We start from the raw sequence: 20701 nt of genomic DNA, 5'->3' as shown, positions 1-20701 counted from the left end.
TCTCCCCCCCAACCCTGGAACAGCTGCATTTTTCAGGGCGACATGCTGCGGAGGGCTTGCCCGCCCCGAGGCCGGGAGAGGAGGGGGAGAGCTGGGCGCCCACACACCAGCACGGAGCTTTACGGCGGATTTTCCTTCATAACAGACCCCCACCCCCGGGGGGAGGCTCTCCTTTGACTCCGGCCTTGCGGTGCTGCGGGACCCGGCCGGCCCCCCCGTTCCTCGCCGCTTAGCCCGGTACGCCCAGGTGGTGCAGGGCGGCCAGGCCTCGGTCCGGGACACCGGGACGGCAGTTGGCGCTGGCCGTACGCCACGGGCCGTTGAGCGGCAGCACCGCGCTGCCCGCTGCCCGCCGAGGGGACTCCCGGGAGGGGAAGGCTGGCGCGGGGCGGAGCGGCCCATCACGCTGCTGCGCCCAGGGAGAGACCCCCGGCCCGCAGCCGCGCCGCCGCGGGACTGTGCCGCCCCTCGCGGCTTCCCGGGCAGCAGGGTACGTGTAGGGCAGCGGGAGCGCCGGTCCCTGCGGCGAGAGCGGAGCGCCAGGGCCCTGCGGGGCTCGGCCGGGCGGGCGGCGGGGCCGTCCCCCCCTCCGCGGCGGGAGCGGAGTGCGGCGGCCCGGGGAGGGGGCGGGGAGGATGACTTCATGCCGCCGGAGCGCCGTGAATTTAGTAGCAGCAGCTGCCGCCGCGGCCGGCGGCGGGATGTGGGGGTGAGGTGACAGCAGGAGCCGCCGCCGGCTGAGGGAGGGGCAGCGCCGGGCATCCCGCTCCGCCGAGCCCAGGGGCTCTGGGCCGCCACAAGCAGCCGCTGCGGGAGGGAGGGAGGGAGGAAGATGCGCTGAGCCGGTCACTGGAAAGGTGAGCGGGAGCTGCCGCGGGCGTGTGCGGGGGCAGGCGGCGAGCGCTGCGGTGCTGCCCGGCTGGGGGGCCGCGACGTTGCCGCCTTCAGCCGCCCGCCCCGGCTCGCCCGGCCGCCGGGGCCGCTGCCCGCCCGCTGCGAGCGCGGGCAAGGCCGGGCTGCGGAGGCAGCCGCCGTGCTGCCCGCGCGCAGGCAGGCTCTGGAGCCGTGCTGGGGCATGTAGCTGTCTTCTCCTGCGGTTCCCTCCTAAAGCAGAAGGGCTGCCCTCCAGGAGCGCCACGGCGTTGCGTTTTATCTCATATTGCCAGGATGTGCAGTGGCTCGGCGCCAGCGGTCCGCTCAGGGCCGGGCTGCTGGCTCTGCGCCGGCTGGAGGGGTTCGCCGCCGCGGCGGGGCCGTTCGCCTGTGGCGTAGCGCAGGCCGGGCGCCAGCGCGGGAAGGAGCGCGGAGCGCGGCGACAGGTGCGGGACCGCGCTCCCGCGGCCCTCTTGCTCCACCCGGCCCGATGTGCGTCCCTCAGGTGGCGGGGAAGACATCTTAGGGCAGAAGGGTTTCGAGGAACGGAAGCGAAAAAGGATGTCGTCTCCTTCACGTTTCTGGATTTGGAAGTCGCTTCGCAGAAAACTGAAGGGAGTGTAGAAGTTGGAGGACCAGCCCTTATACCTGAATGGATTCTGTTGACTTTTTGGGGGGACTTCTGTGTCTGTGTGTTTTCCCTTTTTCCGTTTTTATCATCTAGCACAAGGTTTGGGGCAAACAAAATAGCAGCAAAGTTCAAATGCCTTTTTGTGCTAAACGAAAGAATTAGTAAGTTGCTCTTCCACCATATCACCTGTAGAAGTGGAAAAATTAGTACTTGCAGCATTGTAGCTTGGCCATTGACATTGCACATTGTTTGTGGTATGTACACAGGTCTTAACATTAGAGGAATGGTCTTTTGAAATTGAGTAGAAGGGAAGAATCTCTCTGGCCTGTGTCCCTGTCTAATAAGCTGGTGATGTTTGGGTCTGTTTTTCTAGAGCAGAACAAAGAAAAAGGTTGTTTTAAAGCAGGCATGTCAATACAGGAGGCTAGGGTTGGCATGCAGAGGCAGATCATTAGAACAAGCGCTATTTGCGTGTAGTAATGGTTAACGGCTCTATGTGGTTTGGATTGGAAGCAAAAACTGGTTGTGCCTTTGTAAGAAAAGGATAGGGTATTAATGTGTCTTTAATGAAAAAGGAAGCAGGATATTGGAAGCTGAAGGTTATTTTATTCAGTGTCTTATTTGCTTATATGTTCGTCTTAAAGGATCCCATACATTCACAGAGCAGCTCATGTAGTTGTGGGATCCCCAGTTGCGGTTGAAGCCTCTGGTCATGGTGCTAGAGCAATAGAAGTAATACTTGAGGAGGTAACTAGCAGCTGTCTGGCCTGTTGTCATTATTTATGGGAAGATTTTTAATTCATTTATTTGCCTCAGTACTGTTGCTGGGGATACAGAAGGCAAATGATGGCTACAGAGGCAGGAAATGTGTGTAAAAGACAACTGAGGCTTCACAAGGCTGAAACAGAGTGAGTGGTGAATTGCAGCGTCAGAAATCAGTTCAACAGACAAATCTTTGCTCATTAACTATGAGCCTATATAAGCTTGTTCCTTTTAAGCACTCTAGGGCACATCCTATGTATTCATTTCAAGCTAGAAAAAAAATCTCATTCTATCAAACCTGTATCTTTTCTCTACCAAAGATTTACTTTGTTCCTGTAAAACACATGGGAGTGTGAGGTAGGACATCTCTACTACTGTTTTTTCCCTCCTAGAAGAGAGCATGACTGGATGTCTCAGCAGTTGCAACGTTGTAGTCATTTGCTGATTTCTCCTCCAATTGCCTTTGCCTGGAAAAAGAAACCATGTAGCTGACTTCAGATACTTCTCAAATTAGTCCACCCATTTTATATAAAGTAAATTTCTTCACTGAAGACTGCATCAGGTAATCGTCTCCCATTCTACTGTTGCAAATACAGGGTAGTATCAACAGCTAATGTTGATGCAACGTTAGCCCAGTAAAGCTAGCTGTTTGGGCTTCCTGGCAAACCTAAATAATGTTTCAAAAGACTGTTGGTTAACAGCCTTTTTTTAAAAACAAGGTAGTGGCAGGGGTAAAGGAGGAGTTGACCAAGAGCCATGCATTATCATAGATACGACTGTACCCCTGATCGGTTTGACACTGAAAACTTGAGTTGCTTTTGTTTTTATCTTATCTGTCCTCCAAAGATAGATGGTATAGTCATGTAAAATGCAGGACTGCGTGTGCACGTGTCCATAGAAAAAAGTATATATCTAATTATCAGTGTGAATTTAATTCAATGGAATAACTGATGTAAATCCACTTCCTGCAGACTTCTCTCTCAGAGCTCCTCTTCCTCCTTCTGTTACAGTAACTTCCATACCTCTGCCAGGCAAAGTGTCTTTATTGTGGTTAATCTGGGGCAACAGCCCCGCTGACTGGAGGAACAGCCTAGCTGGCCAGCTGGTTGAAGCCAGACAGACTGGGTAGCAGCTGAGATTTAGTTGCCTTTTCCTCAGAGGGTCTGCTATTTTGGAACTCTTCATCTGGGTTACTACTTCAAATTTGTAAGAACTTAATTATATTTGAGAATTCTAGACTGCAGTCAGCCTTTGAACCATCAGGTTAATTTGACCAAATTTATGAGTGGGGGCCAGATGGGTATATTTGCGTAAGGCTTGTTTCCTTAGGAGAACAAACTGGAAAACCCAGTAACCTTGAATGCACTTGAAGTTGCAGAGATTTGATTTCACTTGTGGTCCTTTCCAAGGGTTGAAACAAAACAGTTCAGTTAAATATATTTTCTATTATTATGAGAATGTTTAAAGTTGATGTTTCTAAGCGCTGGTTGAACTAGCTGGAACAACCACATTCCAGAGCAAGCATGTAATTTTTCAGTTTTGTTGTTACTAGGTTTTGAGTTGGAGTGTTTTCCCTAAATTAGGAATTCCTTAAAGGAAGGCTTGAGCAGGGTGTGAGTGGACAGATATTATACAGTGAACTTAAAACTATGTACTTCAGCATGTGCAAACAATCAAGAGTATTTTAGCAGTAGTGACACCATTTTTTCCTTCTGAAGAGCAAGTGTACTGACACTTTCCAAATGCATGGCCTTTATGTGCAGTAGCTAATATTTCTAGGTAAGAAAATTTCTGAGAAATAAATGCCAGGCATAAACTTAAATTTCGGCTCCTACTATCAAATGGATTTCATGTTGGACTCTTTCGTTATTGTCACTAGAAGATCTTTGTGTGAGTGGCCAGTCAACTGCAAAGGTAGCAATTGTTAAGGAGAACTAAAGGTTTTATCCATTTATAATGTATTAGTGGTGAGAACAAGACAGGCATTGAGTATCTTTTTATCTTGAATTCAATCTAATCAAGTAAGTCAGCACTACAACCAAAGTAGTGAGCCCCTGAGTTGAATACCTGAAGTCTGGAGATAGAAGGGCCGAGTTCAAGTATGCTTCCTGCAAAAGCAAGCTGATTTAAGCCCTCCTCTTGAAGAGGACTGCATGTGACAGCAGCACAAGCATGAACCCATTTATATGTATTAGTTTCATGATGCATTGAGAGACTAGTTTCAAGACAGTCTTCATATTGTATATTCTTACAAAATGACTGTATTAAAACATGATAAAAGAAAGGATCTGATTCTTCAAGAACTGTAAGCTAATAGTATATTTCCCTGTCTTTAAATATGAACGTATCAAAGGAGAAAGTAACACAAAATGGACTGTCTCATAGGAGAATTGCTGCAACTATCCCAGCGAAGTGACAGATCAAATAATTCCATTTTTTTTCCTTTAATTTTTATGGGAGAACCAATAAGATATGATAGTGGGTTTTGTCCTCCCTAACATACTGATGGTACGCTGCATTTTTGCATTGCTGCAGTGGTAAAATAATTCCAGGGTATCTCTGCCCTTCTTCCCTGGGTGAACCAATCACAAAACGTGAACTCCGCAGAAGAGCTGTAGTGGAAGAATTTCCAGTCAGCCAGGGTGTAGTTCTCTCTAGTATAATATGTTTTGTTTTCTGACCTTTATTAAAATTTTAAAATTGGCTATTTTGCCCATGAGTCCTGTAAAGCCAAAGAACAGCAATTTAACCTGCCTTGGGTTCAGAAGTACTTTAAAGCGACCGGTAGGTCTTTGCACAGTTATGCATCCCTTTATGCACTCATGTCCCAGTGATTCATCAGATGTGATAGGCAAATAGGTCTAATTCCAACATGCAATTTTTGTTTCGCTGACTACTTTTTTTGTCACATCTTTGTTCTAGCAACTATTCCAAAGGTATATCAAAGTTATATTGGCAGCTGTTAACTAGCCTGTAAAATGTGCTGCAGCTTTAATGAGATCATATACATCTTAATATATCTATATAATTATATATATTATATAATATATATATATATTTGCTAACTATTCACTCATTTGCCTTCTACCTCCTACAGAATTTCCACTTACACATATGGTGAGCACATAACTGTGGTGAAACGATCTCACCACCTGTTGTTTTAAAATAGCACAGATGCTTATTAATGGTCCTTCCATGATACTGTTTATAGTACATGTTAAACCTCACTGAAAATACTGTGGATCATATTGGTAAGGGATATTATTACTCCAGAAACAGCCTTAAATTGGTTCTTGTTGAGCATCTCTACTTGTTGATTGTTTGTAGATAGGAGAGAGGTAAACTTCATAGGAGAGTCAAAGCTATGATGCTTGGTGAGAAAGCTGTCAGGGAATCCTGTATAAGGTGTTCTGTGAAAATGGCTGCTGCTGTTTGGATAGCTGATCAACCTGAAGAACCTGAAAAAGTATGAGTGCATAGATTCTTTACACTCAGAAGTCTTGAGCTCAGTTGATGTGAACTCCTTGAGGCCAAGGCTCAAAAGCAGTTTTCGCACACTTCAAAGCAAGGGAAAGTAAATAATAGCAGAAATTGCACCTTGATCAAGTGTGTCTCCTAGTACTTTTCTTTTTTTTTTTTTTAATGGAAAACTCAGTTTTAAAATGACTAAACTAAATTTAAGTAAACAAATGTTCTATTAGTTACTGGGTTTTTTTGTCCAATTTAAAGAGTGATTTGGATTCTCAGCTTTGCTTTCGAAGGATTTCTAGAGTTCTGCCTAATATTTCTGGACTGTAACTCTGGATTTGTCTTCAAGTTATTTTTGTTTTTTTGTCTAACCTGGTCAAAGTATAAATTAAAAATGTATTTCTACTTTGAAATAGTCTATCCACAAGTGGACCAAGAAAAACAAAGAAAAATTATTGATGTTAAGTGGCAGTTCACTATCATTGTCACTTCACTGACATGTAAATTTAAAGGGGCAATCAGGATAAACAGACTCCACTACTTCTAAACTTCCCAAGTGCTTCCTTGAAGCTGAGAAAGTTCTTGATATCTGCCTGTTGCTATTGAATTCTGAGAAAACACTATTATACACTGCAAAAAATACATAACAAAAAAAGGAATGAAAGATGTGTCTTATTTAAGTTTTTAAGTTTAGCAAAAGCTTTTAGGAGCTATTATGATATATTTTTTTGTGATTTTTTTTTTTAATGAAATACGTGTAGAGACTTTATAATTTTTTCCTGTGGTCCATGGAAAGTGTCATTGGTCAGTTTTGTTTAGTGTAGCTAGTAAGTTAAAAAAGTAGTTGCTTGCACTGGAATGATGACTGTCAGATGCCTATTAAAACTGTACAGAATGGACAAAAACCTCTTATTCAGAAAAGATATGTGGCATATTACAGATGTAGCCTGTAAGAATATAAATCTGCTATTAAAATAAAACCACTGGTGAAATTCCAGTAAAGGAAGCTTAGAGAAATAATGCATAAATTAAATGGAGTCATCATCTGTTAATAGAGTCTCCCAGTGTTTGGTGCTCTGCATTGCTTAGGAGTTCCCTGAGCATAATGTTTGCGCAATTATGTTTAATTGCAGGAGGCATTGTGTCCTCACTGAATGTGTTCAGTTGATCTTATTTATATTCTCAGCCTCCACTGTACCTTTGGCAGTTATATGATTCAGTGTATGTGGAGCACATGTCTCTTTGTTTTGCCTTAAAATTTGTTGCCTAATGATTTAATTGGGCACCCTTTTAATTGTCATCATGTGAGAAATCTTAAACAACTGTTTCCTTTTCAGTTTCTCACAGGTCATGATTTCACATATGTATCACATTCTCTTTTTCTTCAACAACAGAGTTGTCTTGGTCTGCTTACTCTTTCTGTATATATAGACTCTGTTCCATGTCTAATCCATTCTTTGCCACTTTTTTATATACTTCCTACAAATTATTCTGATGTGCAATGGTCAGAACTTAGGAACTCGGTTTAGTAGTATTATGATTTCTATTTCTCTTCCATTAGTTTCCCAGGTTTCTTACTATGCATGTTTTTCCCAGTTACTAATGACATGTTTCGTTTGGGCTGATCTGTTGTGTCCCTGTAAGGTTAATTTTCATTGTAGGATCAGTACAATAATGTGTTTGTATGACTGGAATGAACTGGTGTCATTAGCAGGAGACATAAATGTTGATAGCTGGGTATAAAAAAAGATGTGTAATTTAAATAGAAGAAAGACCAAACTATAGTATGTAGCTTTATAGATCAAGAGGGATTCAGTCATAAACCCTTCCTTTGTTTTGTGTTACTCTTGTTTTAAAATAATGGGATGATGGCAGCTTTACTGACTTGGGCTAGTGTTTGTGAGTTCAGACATGGCAAGCAGAAAATAAAAGAGAATAGGATTTGTTAATGTATATAAGAATTAGAGCATGTGAAAAAAAATTCAGACTCTAAAAGGCAGGCATAATGTGAAACACTTTGTTTTGTTTTGTTGGGTATTTTTTCTAATAGAAACAACAAAACAAACAAAAACCTCAACCCTAAAAACAGACTGCTGCATTTTGAGTAACTGTTATTTGTAAGGTCTCATGGGGTCAAATCGTGATAAGAAATGTGAATGGAGCATGCATGAATGTAGAAGCTGTGTGACTTGAGAAAGAGGCATAGTTTATCAAAATTGATTACAGCATGCCTTAAAGCCTAAGGAAACCACAGCTTTTTGTCAGTGAAGTAAGCCCATTTTATCATAAATTTGTTTATGTACAGGCTGCTAATGTTTACGTTCAGTTCTTAGAAAAACCTTTCCAAGCAAAATATTTATCCTGAGTGGGGAGTCCTCTAAGTTATCCTGAATAGCTAGAGGTGTTGTTGAACACCGTTTTAGTTTTTCTTTTTCTTTCTTTTTTTTTTTTTTTTATGTTTATTTGCCTACAGGGAGTTCAGGTGTTTATCTGTTGAATAGCAAAGGTAGTAAAGAATTGTATAATAGCACTGTCATTCACTCTTGAATGACAATGTGCAAAAATAATGCCACCACTGCTGCATGTCCTTTTAGAGTGTAATTTTTGTAACTATACCTAATGTGGTACTACTAGGACCTGACTGGGGCAATGACAATGTTCTCATTAATGTTACAAAAGCGAAACCACTCATAAATGGTGAAAAACAGATGCAAAGCCTTCACCCGTCCCCAACACACACACAAAGCATCTCCAGAACAAATGAAGTCTGCATGGGTATTTATAGAATATGAACATGATAACCACGCACTCAAAGGAACACAGATACTGTATAAGAAATTTAAGCATGTCACATCACTTCCTCACTGATACTTTGGTATTCATTATATGTTTGTGTAACAATAGATTTTTAATACATAGAAAGCTAATAATGAGGAATGATTTCATTAGCACATAAGGAAGGAATTACATGAGAGTATTTTGCATGGTATGATACATTACCTAATTGTCACTCTAGAAAAAGATACTTTTCAGTTGTATACTCTGCACATTTATACAATTGCCGTATAGCCTAAAGAGCAAGAAGCAGCATTTCTGTTACCCTCTTTTTCTCAGATACTGGGGAAATGTATTATTTACGTAGCACCTTCCATCATGGAAGACCTCAAAACACTTTAAAGCACTTCCATATTCATTGACAACATTTGCAAGTAAGGATGAAAGCTGTTATTTTTGTGTAGCTGATAAGACTGCAGATCAGGGAGTTACTTGTTTATGCTAATCTCTAGAAAAAGTTACTGGTTTCTGATCACTGCTGCAGCACACTGAACCATGCTGTTCCCTTCCAAGCAGAAAATTCCATTTCCTGCCACTTTTGTGCCTCATAGAAGCAATTTTTGAAGGCTGTTCATCCGTTACAGACTGCAGCCCTGCTTCTTAAGCAGTGTTTCTAGTGGGACAACACACTGTGCTGTAAGTCCAATCTTTGTTAGCATTTCTGTTCTTCCATCATCTTCTAGCCATCTTGGTCTAATTAAGCCAGGCATTTTGCAAGTTTTGCAAGTGTATTTTTTTTTACTGAATTTTGTCAGTTTATAGTTTGATGTCTCTTGGTAGCACAGTATTTTATAAATATGTGTTCTTAAATACTGTCATATGTTTATTTGTAGACTTAACAGGTTGCATACCTTAAGCAAATGCATGTGACTTCTTAAGCAAAGTACAAGTCAGAATCTAGAAAGAAAATTTTAGCACTGTTCAGGGTTCAGCATCCAAATGACAGTCTGTCTTCTTGTGGTGGTATGTTGCATTGATTTCCTACTGCAATGGGAGGAAAAAGTGTCAAAAACATTCCAGTTCTCCCCTGCTTTCCAAGCAGTGTAATCTGAGCCAATTACTGAACATGGTGTGTTCTTTGAGCCTTAGGCAGCACTTGAGCACCTTGTTTTGGTGTCTAGGCATAGTTTCGGCAAGTATGCTCTTATATCCAGCTCCTCCTGAGAGGAGCAGTTGCATGTGTCTCTGCACTTAGTAGTGACACGTTACATTTTCCTCTCAGGGCTGCTTTTCAGCATCTTCTTTAATAATTCTATTCTTGTATGAATTTTGTTGACAAGTATGGGGGATTTGAGGGGGGGTTGTTTCTATGGAATGGGTATCGGCAGGATCAAACTTGCAGTCTTCGCTTTAAGGTAAAACAGTGTCTGTGAATACTACTGAGCACTGGAACAGTTTCATATACAACTGTTAAACCATTGCCAAGGATTTTGGCACATTTTTGGCTTGTGTCAACTCATTCTTCTGACCAAGTCCAAAACTTGGTCTGGGAATTGGTATGGGTTAGGTGCTACTTCCTGGGGGGTAATTTGACTGTTGTTTAGAAAATAAATTCTTCTATTGGAAGCTTTTTAGTTTACCTGACTTTCCCTTGATGTAATTGCCATTGAGGTAGGCCAGATTTTCCGTGAATTTATCTGGCTTTTCTCTGTTCAAAGTGATGGAAACAGTGGAAGCTTTCTATGTGTCCTGTGAGAGATGTTCCTTCTGTGACGCTCTTCTTGAACATGTACTAATCACATCTGCTGTTCGTTCTGTTGAAGAAATTTCAGTTTCCCATCCCCCTTTCTGAAGTATTCCTGTCCTGCTCAGAGAGCAGTAATTCTAGTGAAGTGTTCTAATTTATCTCTATTCTCTGAGCACATTTGAAGGCCTTGTCAAAGAAGGCAGATATACAGAAATAATTTGGAGTATCGTGGCTTTCATAGTAACCATTGTAGAGGCTTTCAATAGTTTTACTGTCTACACATGTTAGTTTTATGTTAAGGATGATGGGAAAATCCAAGAGAAGTCATAGTTTAGCACCTCGGTTTTGTTGATTCTCCCTTTGTAGTGGTAATTTATAAAAGTAATTAACATTCTGATAACTGTGGCCAGAATATACTAGGCTTTTATTTTCACCAAGGGTTGTCTCAAGAGATTCATGTCTAAGTAAGGACATAGATATGGACAAGTTGGAAAGGATAACACAAATAGGAGTTAACTGCTACCACAAGAATGGGAGGGTGGATCTAGTGAGGGTCTGTCTTGGCAAGTCAAATACAGAACTTACCAATATTAGTATGGATATACAAATAAGATGGTTTTATGTCAGTTGTTTGTTCAGTGGATAAGTTTTTCCCTCTTCCACACAAAGTGCCTTCTGTGTGGAGCTAATGAGTGTGAGACCAGTATAAGGGAGTAGTAGTTCCTTTTATAAAGATTAGTAATAGCAAAATTTCAGTAACCAAAAGTAAAGGTAGCTGTGATCTCTACTCTGAACTTTTCTTCGCCTTTTTCTTTTCTGCATGTGCATGTACTTGGGTAATAGTCAGGTTCTTCTATCTTACAGTTTAAGGATTTCTTTACAAACTAAGGAACAAAGGCTTCTGTGTTGGACTTTATTTTGTTTTGTTTTTTTCTTTTAGGTTCCCACTTTCCTCCCCAACTAGCCAGCTCATTTAAAGCTAAAATCTTACACTTGGCATGGAGGCTGTTTATATTCAACTCAGCTGATGTATTGCTAAATCAAAAAGTATTCAGGGAAGCATGAAAATATTCAGTAGGATTAAATAGAAAAGCATAAGGGTTTATTCCATGCAGGAGCAGCCTTTGAAAGCTAAAAAGTAAGGTAAAGAAAGGCATTAATTGTGAGAGGTTAACATGTAAAACGGGAATCAGAAGAGAAGATTCTTCAAATCCTTTCAGCTACTGAAAGCATTGAATCGGAGGTCTTCAGTTTACAAGTGATCAAGTGTAAAGAGAGACAGAAAAGAAGCCTAATAAGGCTAGAGCAAACAGAAATTGCTGAAGTCGCTATTAGGTACCTCCCCATAATCATTTGTCTGTGAAAAGGGTCTCTTCTTTCTTACCCTGTGGTGTGGTTTTAGACATATTTGACGAAAATTGTTTGTTATTTAAGGTGGTATGGATGACAACTGAGAGTGAGACACAGATGAAGTCAGTATCCATGTGCTTCTATAAATAAAGATTGCATGCAAGGCCTTGCTGAAGGCTGTCTTGTCTGTCAACTGAAAGGGCTAACTAATCACAAGTTTGATTCAAGTCTTCTTCCTTCAAGCGCTTTTGGTTGTTCAAAACCTAACCAAAGCAGAACATAGGTCACTTTCTCTTTGTTTCTCTCCTTCTGTATTTACTGACTGCTTTGAGACCTTCACATAGAACTTAATGAAAACACATTCTGGTTTTTGTAGTCATGCACACAACTATATCTGATAAGAACCAGTTACTCCTGAAGGATCCTTTTTTGTCCTCTAGAAATCCTTTTGTCTCTGAACACAAGAGCAATAACCCAAGACTGGAATAGGCTGTAAAATGCCAAGCAGAGTGCCTCACCATCTGCACTTGAATCGTCCCCAGCACACCTACTTGGACTGCACAAGTAAATTTCCTTTCCATGGAAACTGGAATGGTGATGCAGAAAATGGGAATATCTAGGGCTCATCCTGACATTTAATCATGACAAATCTGCAAAGTACTTGTGAAACATGCAACTTCAGTGTAACTAGGATCTCTTTTTTTGGTTTCGCTAACTGGCATGTTTTGCTGCTTTTTCTACGGGCAAGTTTTTTTTTTTTTTTTTTTAGTTTCTTCTCATCTCAAAGTGACAGGAGCTACTCTACTACCTGCACCGAGCAATTAGCCCTTTTATTTGCAGGAGCAGCTGCAGCAGGATCTATCAGACAGTATGGCTTAGCCCTAGCCTTCTGATGAAAATACCTGTTTTGGCAAGTGTTTTCTATTTCTGCAGTTGCTTGGAAGAGGATGTGCTTGGTGTTTTCTCATCTGTCTAAAGCAGAAGGAAAAGTACATACACATGTGAGGCTTGTCTCAACATGCAAATGTTCTGCCAAGTGCTTTGAGGGAGCTAAAATAGCTTTACTTCAGATAACTGATTTTGGAAAGAAACTAGTTTACCAACTTGTCATTTATAGTCATCACTATTTGAAGTGCCTTTCTGACAAGATACTTCATGTAATAACTGAAATAATTTTGACTCCCTCATTAAGCTTCTTAGGAGAAGGCATAGGCAAGAAAGAATTTTTATCTCCAAGGGGGACTTTTCTACAAGCCTTTGATGAAGTCCATTTATTTTTGTGGAACTTCTATGGCATCCTTCTTATTTTCTAATGACAATCTGCTAGTCTATTTCTGTTAACTATGCTTGTATAAGCTACCAAAAGAGTGGAATTAGTTTATCCCACATTGTTGGGTACAACTTGTTCCAAAACAGCCAACAATGCCACTCAAATTTAAATTAAACCTTTCAGCATTCCTTCTTCCATGTTCCTGTACTCTTCACTCAAATATTTTGGAATAGTAGGGAAATTACAGCAGTCAAAAGAAATCTAATATATATCCTTTAATAAAAAGGATAAATATAGTGACTTAGTTACTGAGGTCTATTGATCTGTTATGAGTCCCAGGCAAAACAGTTGAAAGTGTGATATACTTTTCACTTATAGCTTTGAAGGACAGGATTATAATTAATGCAAACCACTGATGATTAATGGAAAAGAAAGGTCCTGTCAGAGACTCTGACATGCTGGATTTGTATAATTTGGAGGTTACAAGTTTTGCTAAAGGAAATAGGCTTAATAGTGTGTTTGACTCAATGAAAACTGAAGTTAATGAGATTTCATGCCTGCCAACTGAAACACCTCTTGTATGTTACCTGCCAGGTTTGCTAGTCAGTTCCAAATGCCAAGCAACATGGTCATAGATAGTCACAGCAGAACATATGTGTTAAGTTCATACCTACATCTTACCCACTGGAACTGTTTTGTACCTGTCATATAAATAGGTGTGATGAATGTTTTTCCCAACAAAATCGTGGTAGTGTTTAGATCAGTACCGGCCCAGACTGTAAGCAGCTGCTTCTGAGTTCGCTGTGAAAAGGTTTCTAAAAGATGGAGTAGTTACAAGAGTTTTACCTGCTCAGAAAATGCCAAAAATCTTGTGACAAGTATCTTATCTGACAAAGAGTATCTGGTATTCCCTTTCTTGCTCAGTCTCTGCAATAGTCTGCAACACTTGTGGGTGTTCTCTTACCTTCCTCTCTCCTCCCTGACCTCCCCACACACCAAGAAAGGCAAGGGTGAAGTTTTTCCTATAGTTGAAAGTAGAAATGGAATCCAGAAGTGCTCTAAAGAGCTGTGAGTTTCTGGAAAACTACATGATTTCATGCAGTTTCCATATTTTGCCAATGGAAAAATTTGTTTTCCTATTGATAACTTACCTTGACACATAAACATTCAGTCTTTCTCCTAAAATAAAACTTTGAAACCAAAGAAATGCAAATTAAATTTACTTGTTCAAAAGAATTGGTAGTCAGAACGTTGTTTATATGTAGCAAATTTGTTAACAGTACCCTGGAATACCTCTTCATAAGGCTCTTAGATTAATTCAAAGACAGGACAAAGAGGATTAAGGGTTCTACCATGCCATCTTAAAGACCTTTCTGACTAGTGCTTTTTTGGCTGTTTATATGCAAGGCATCTGTCTTCATGTTCACTGCAAATTTATGTGTGAAATCCACTGAAATGATCACTTTCTTGCTGGAAGACTATGAAACTGTTGAAACACTGAAACTGGGCATTCCTGTTTCTTTCCGTATGACTCATCACTTTTGTTTGCCTCATTTAAATGAGGTGAAACCTCATTCATTCCTTGTGATTACATTGTGTGTCTTGGTTCTTTCTACTTTGTTTGTACTGGACAATATGAACTTTATTTGTCTTTTTGCATTTTGAACTTTGGTACATACTGTTCTCCATTACAGCTCCTTTTTCCATCTACAACAGGGTAAGGTTCTTCCAGAAATCAGCATGTTGCCTGATAATCGAGAAGGGGGGTTTAATGTGACATTTTCTTCCCTACTTCTCTTGTGGTAGATATAATGAAGACTTGACTGCTGTGAAAACAGAAGACTGCCAGCTGTGCCATGTGCATGTTACCTAGTAGCATTAAAAGAATATCTTGTATAAGTTTCAGTCAGAGGATGCTTTCAAGTTAATGTCTTTCAAGTTAATTATTGAAAATGACATGAGAAACACAAGGTGAAGAAATGCAAAAAGAGGCCACCTACTGTAATGAGTAAGATCTTTTGAGTAGTCTCTGAGAAGCAGCTTTTAAATATAAAACAACAACAAAAAAACCCACTCTAATTTATAAACCACTTGCTTTTCAATGCTGTGGCCAGAACTCCATGTGTGACTTGCCTTTGTAGTATCCTTTGTCTTCAGCCTCTAGCAGTTCCATCTCACTCTGTTCTTGTACCACTCCCCTTTCTTTTTGTTTTCTCTCAAAGGACAGATATGAAAGTCAGCTCTGTGCTCTGGACCATATGTCTGAGTGGTTGCTTCATACTATACATCTGTTGGGTTTTTTCCTAGTTTATTTACAAATTCATGGTTTAAAAACAAACTCAAAGGCTTTAAAAGTTCATAATTGCAATATATTAATGAGGAAACATCACTGCAAAAATGCATTATGATATCACTTTTTCCAGATGCTGCTAACAGATAGTAAAATAAAAAAGCAGTAAGAAATTCTACTTCAAAAATTGATTTAAAACTAAGATCTTATCTCAATGACTGCCTGCCCTGTGTATTCCTAAGGCTTTCTCCTGTGTGCCCATTTATAATGGAAATCATCATTCTGCCTCCTGTAGTATGGTACCCAGCTTCTAGATAAGGTATGCATATAAGACTTTATTAGATACAATATGTATATGTGTTAGTAGCAAAATACATAGCAGTGTTTCTCTTTCGGCTGTCATCAAGCTCAAGGCCAAAGAATGTGTGTTCTTGCAAATCTAGAAGTTAAATATGCAAATCTTCATTTTCTCTTGAGAAATTAAGTATTTTTGACTGTATGGATAGAATCTGATGAGAATTCAACCAGTGAAAATTCTCCAGTAAAGTTAATTAAAGCTGGTATCCTGAGAATGCTCTGCATTAATTTTGTATCAGATTATACTTCTACTTTCTGCAACATTAATTAATCAAATCTTATTGGTTACTTAATCTGTAGCACTATTTTGAGCTTAAAAAATTATCAAGGGACGTGTTCCTAATTGAATATTCGTATCTGGGGATGGGAGGAGTAGATATTGGTCCCCATCTCCAAAGGGGAAATAGACTGAAGTCTGAGCAGGGGGGCGAGAAAGAGGGAAAGGGTGGCTTGTCCCTCAGGACAAGAAATAGCAGCAGAAGGCAGGCAGGAAAGTAATTAACAGGTCTTTCTCCAGAAGAAAAGGTGATCAGTAAAGATTAAAGTGCCCAATTACAAAGACTTTAATTTAAAACATGCTGTCTCAATTGCACAGATGGATCTTTCAGTGCCTGGTTCATGCAAGGTTTAGGCCTGTGAGCAGCTATCTAGGTAGTCTTTACCTGAGATCACAAGCTGAGAGGACAGATTGCCTTGTGAAGAGTCAGAACTCTCATCCTTTGGATTAGTGTTGTGAATTAATCCTTTGTAGATTAATGGCTTCGGCCTGTAATGTTAACATCTTGATTTGTACCAGGATACGAAGGAGTATCAACTTTAGACTAAACCTGAACTGTTTTCCTCCAGCAATTAGAGCTAAAATCTGTTTTTATAAGCTCTGTGCAGATGTGTGATTAAAAGGAAAATATCTGGTTACTTGTATTATATATGTTGGGAACAAGCAAGTCTAGAGTAGGCTAAACTAATGTCAGGGAATCATCTTGGCAAGACTCGGCTGTGTAAGTTGAGGACTGTATTTCACCTACGACATAGTGATAGTGACAACTTTTTAAACTCACTAATCATGGATTAGACAATGTTTCTGTCAACCAGTACCCTCTGTTTCTACAGTGCTTTTAATGAGACTGGGCTCTTGAGCCAAGAAAATATCTGGGAACTACACATACCTTTTAGGAGACTGAATTCAAGACTCTAATCTTTCCAGTTACTTAAAAGCTATAAGCATCTAGAACTGCTGGCCAGACTCTTTTTATGCACGTACTGTCTGTCACCTAAGACTGTTTATGGTATGGTAACTAGAACTCTCTGATCCTAAACTCACTGACAATGAGGCAGCAATGTGCCATTGCAATCATTTGAACCACTGGGTATGAAAGGGGTATTGACACACCAGCTCAGGTTTAGTGGAGGCTACCAAAGCCAATATGAGGCTGGAGCACATGATGTATGAGCAGGGACTGGGGGAAATGTATTTGTTGAGTATGGAGAAGATGCTACAAGGAGATAAAACTGTACTATGTAAGGAGGAGTTATGGAGATGATGTAGACTTTTTCTTGGAGGTGTACAACAAAAGGGTAGGTGGCAATGGTCACTAGTTGCAATGAGAGAAATTCTGACTACATGAAAGGGAAATCTTTCACTGCGAGAATGGTTTAGCACTGGTACAGGTTCTCCAAAGTGCCTGGGGAACCTCCGTCCTTGTGAAAGATTCAGAATTTATCTGGAGTCCCTGAGTAACCAGACTGAAGTTTGAAGTTAGCCTAGCTTTGAGCAGGTGGTGGTTGGACTTGATGGCCTCCAGATGTCACTTCCAGCCAAAGTTTTTTCTATGATTCAATGGGATTTGTTGACTTACTAGCTGTGCCTATACAGACCTATCAGTCCTGACTCAAGTCCTGAGTTGAGCTTAATACCTTCTGTGTAGAGCTAGGGAAGAAGAGAATCTCATTGCTCATCTTCCACATAATAGTCTCATGTCAAGGAAGGAGGAGACCTTGACTGCAGACTGTCCTGAACCTCAGAAAACCTGAACCCATGTCCAAGCAGAGGACAGAACCACAGTATAAAAAGTATGTTGAAACTGGTTCATTGTGTACAAGCACAACTTCTTTCCTTCTGGTCCTGTGCCGTTTTGCAGAGAAGAGGATGCCCAACTCTGTAGTCTTATGATTTGTATGCTAAAAAATAGGAAGCCTCCACTTCTGGATCACGAGCCTGGATTACTTCTCTTCGTTTTAATTGACTCTGGAGTGAAATATGTGAGCGGTTCTGAAAGTCCTTCTAGCTCTCAGTGTTATGTACAAGACAAGCTTCTCTGTCACTCAGTGCTTATTTCACCAGAATAAGCTAATCTAAGATCATGCAAGAGACAGAGCTTCAGTTAGACCCGCCCCACAGAAAGTGTCCAAATTCAGCAGAACAATACTCAGGTGCCTAGACAATATGGTTCTCAAACTTCCACTTGAGGAACTGAGCTATGCCAAGCTGGTATTCCACTGAACCTGTAAGACATGAGCACAGTGTTCTTTGTGAAGAAGTGTCTTCTGTTTTCCTTATGCTGCTACGTGAAGTGAAATTCTAACTAAGACAATGAGATGCAAACCAAATAAGCAATTCCATATTTAGGTGTTAATGATTTTGTCATTGTTTAATGTACCTTACTCTGGTGCAGAAAAACACAGATATGTGGCAACAGGCACTGAAAACTAAACTTACCCTTCTATCAAATCCACCCACGTAGAAGGTATTCAAGGAAAACTCCTATCACATGGTGCAATCTGAAGCAAACCTGGGAAGTAAATTTATTTAAATTAATAACTGTATATCATTCAAACTGTACTGGTGTGGGACAAGAAACTACAGAAATCAAGCAGAATGTAGAAGTTCACAGCTTTTGCTGGTTTTGGTGTTGGATGTTTTAAAAATGTCAGTGTTGCAAACACTGTACTCTAGGAGACTTTGTAGCTTCCTCTTCTGAAACATACTCATTTTCAACAACTGCCAAGTCTTTCTGCGCAGGCTTGTTAAGGAAAGCTGGTGAAAAATATTTGCTCTGGAGAGGAAAAATACCTTTTTTTTTCCTGAGAATCAGAAAAGAAGGTATATTTGCCAGTATTGTTCCTAGTGTCACAACATGAAGTAATCACTTTATATAAAGCACAGTCTGTCTAATCATCCTGCACTATAATAGTTTATACTTTGCTTATAAATATTTAAAATTCTTACTTTCTTGTAACAAAACTAGCATAGGATTGTAGCTGCTAAATTCTATGCCAATCTGTTTGGTGTTAACTGTGATCAATACAATATTTTTAAGACTTCTTCACAGCCAATAGAAATAGCCTTGCGACATAGCATTTTTTTGCTGTTTTAAGGAAAAAGATGTTTAGCCTTGTAGTATACTGACAGTAATTTTCCTAGTGAAGCGTGTGAGTTGACTTAAAGCTACTTATTCTTCTAGATGTACCTCATCAGCCTTTTGTTTCTAAGAAAAAAACCTTCTCTTTATGCAGTATCAGGCATGGTTCTGCCTCTGGAGCTCCTCTGCCCTGTCACTGTTTTTTGGAGTGCCAAAGATCAATAGGAAAAAGAAAGAACCTAGTACGAAGCTGAATGGAGCCAAAATTGTCTGAGTCATAAAGTTTAGCTCTGAAATTATTGATAAGTGTCCAAACAACTGAAAAATGTAATGCTGTGGACCTTCAGAAAAACTTTATATGGTTAACATTAGAGCTCACTAGAGTATTTGATTTCATGCTTAATAATCAGACTAAAACAGTTTACCTTTGTTGACAACGTTATCACCATCTGTACTTCATCAAATTAGAGTGGTAGTTTGTTTTGCTTAACTTATCTGGGTTGTTGGGGTTTTTTTTTGTGTGGTGGTCTTTTTGTTTCTTTAAGTTATTTGACCGGAAAGTTGAAACTGTTTCCGATAAGCTTCATTGGATAAGAAGCTTTGGTGTGTGTGTGAGTGGGAGAGGTGTGCTTGTGTTTTTACGGGGAGTGTGGGAGTTTTGTTTGTTTGTTTTTAAAAAACAAACCAACCCCCTTCTTTCTGCTTATATTCCTAAGGCGAATATGTTGTCTGCCTTTTTCTATACTACTATTATTCACATGAGGATGGTATGGCTCTTCATTTTAATCCTGTCTTCAAAGAATATCCTCTTTGAATTGTCAGACTTGGAGAATCTGCACAGCATTCGTTATATGTTCTCTGCAGTCCAGTTGTATGCTTTTTAAGAAAAAAAAATATCTTCTCTATCTTTTTGTGGGGGAAATTTGATTAAGTTTGTTTTTACTCGCTGTTGAACCCATTAGCTTTGGTAGTCCTTTAAACGGCATACTGAGGTATGCCGAACAGGAGAATAATTTACTTTAAAATAGCTTTAATGGACCTAAGAATCATCATGTTATGTAATGTGATGTATGTGGAGTTTCAGGCAAATAGCCAAATTCCCATTGACTTTACAGATAAGTTTGCCTCGTTTGGCATACAAGTCAAATGGCTAAAAAATCTGTAGTGATTCCCAGAAAACATCTTGGCACATGTAGATCATTGCTGTCTGGATACAAATGTGCTATTGCAATAATGACATCGTGCAAAATAGCTCTGTGGAAATGAGGGAACACATGTCAAGACATGGATTCAGCAGTGCTTCACACAGAGTTGAAGTGCCTAGCATGTGTGAGTCTTCAACCAAAGGTCAGCTCTTGGGGAAATAGTTTTCTATTTCAATTAGCCCTCCAGATTTTTGATTATTCTTTTCCTTTCAGTGTTTCCCATGTTTAAACTTTTTTAAAAGTTTGTATTTAACAGTTAATAATAGAATTAAATATTTTAAGTCTTGATTTATCTTTATATATGAATAATCTCTGTAGGGGGTTGAGCAAGAAGAGTGGCAAAATACAAAAGGGGGGGAATATCGCTTGATTCTGAAAGTCATGCTTAAAGATGTTCCTGACAAAGCGTTAACAAGCACATTGCTTAGGAGGAGGAGCTTTTTAGAAAGCCTTAGAACAGAAAGACACTGAGGCTGAGCAGGGTATAGTTAAGATCTCTCTCATCTGAATGTTATTTCACTCAGACTGTGCTGAAAAGCTTTTCTGAAATGAAGATACCTCTTCTCTTTCTGTTTTTAGTTCAGCTGTGACTTCATTGGAGTCTGTGGTGAAAA

The 20701-nt window shown here is 40.1% G+C and overlaps 1 protein-coding gene across 3 annotated transcripts in view; it reads left to right on the top strand.

Moving 5' to 3' along the window:
* The first annotated feature begins 378 nt into the window (after nt 1-378).
* Nucleotides 379-20701, top strand: part of PKIA (cAMP-dependent protein kinase inhibitor alpha) — a 44053-nt gene continuing 23730 nt past the window's right edge. Inside the window, exons 1-2 of one of the 3 annotated variants that reach the window (XM_080381355.1) lie at nt 631-857; nt 2659-2828. The gene's annotated coding sequence lies outside the window, so the exon portion shown is untranslated. Of the gene's footprint in view, nt 491-630; nt 858-2658; nt 2829-20701 lie in introns of those variants that run through there. The other 2 variants (XM_080381356.1, XM_080381354.1) reach the window with 2 other exon arrangements.

The sequence above is a fragment of the Falco punctatus genome (assembly GCF_963210335.1).
Source record: "Falco punctatus genome assembly, chromosome: 3".
Taxonomy (NCBI): Eukaryota; Metazoa; Chordata; class Aves; order Falconiformes; family Falconidae; genus Falco; species Falco punctatus.
The sequence above is the reverse complement of the archived record's forward strand: the minus strand, read 5'-3'. Positions and strand labels throughout refer to the sequence as shown.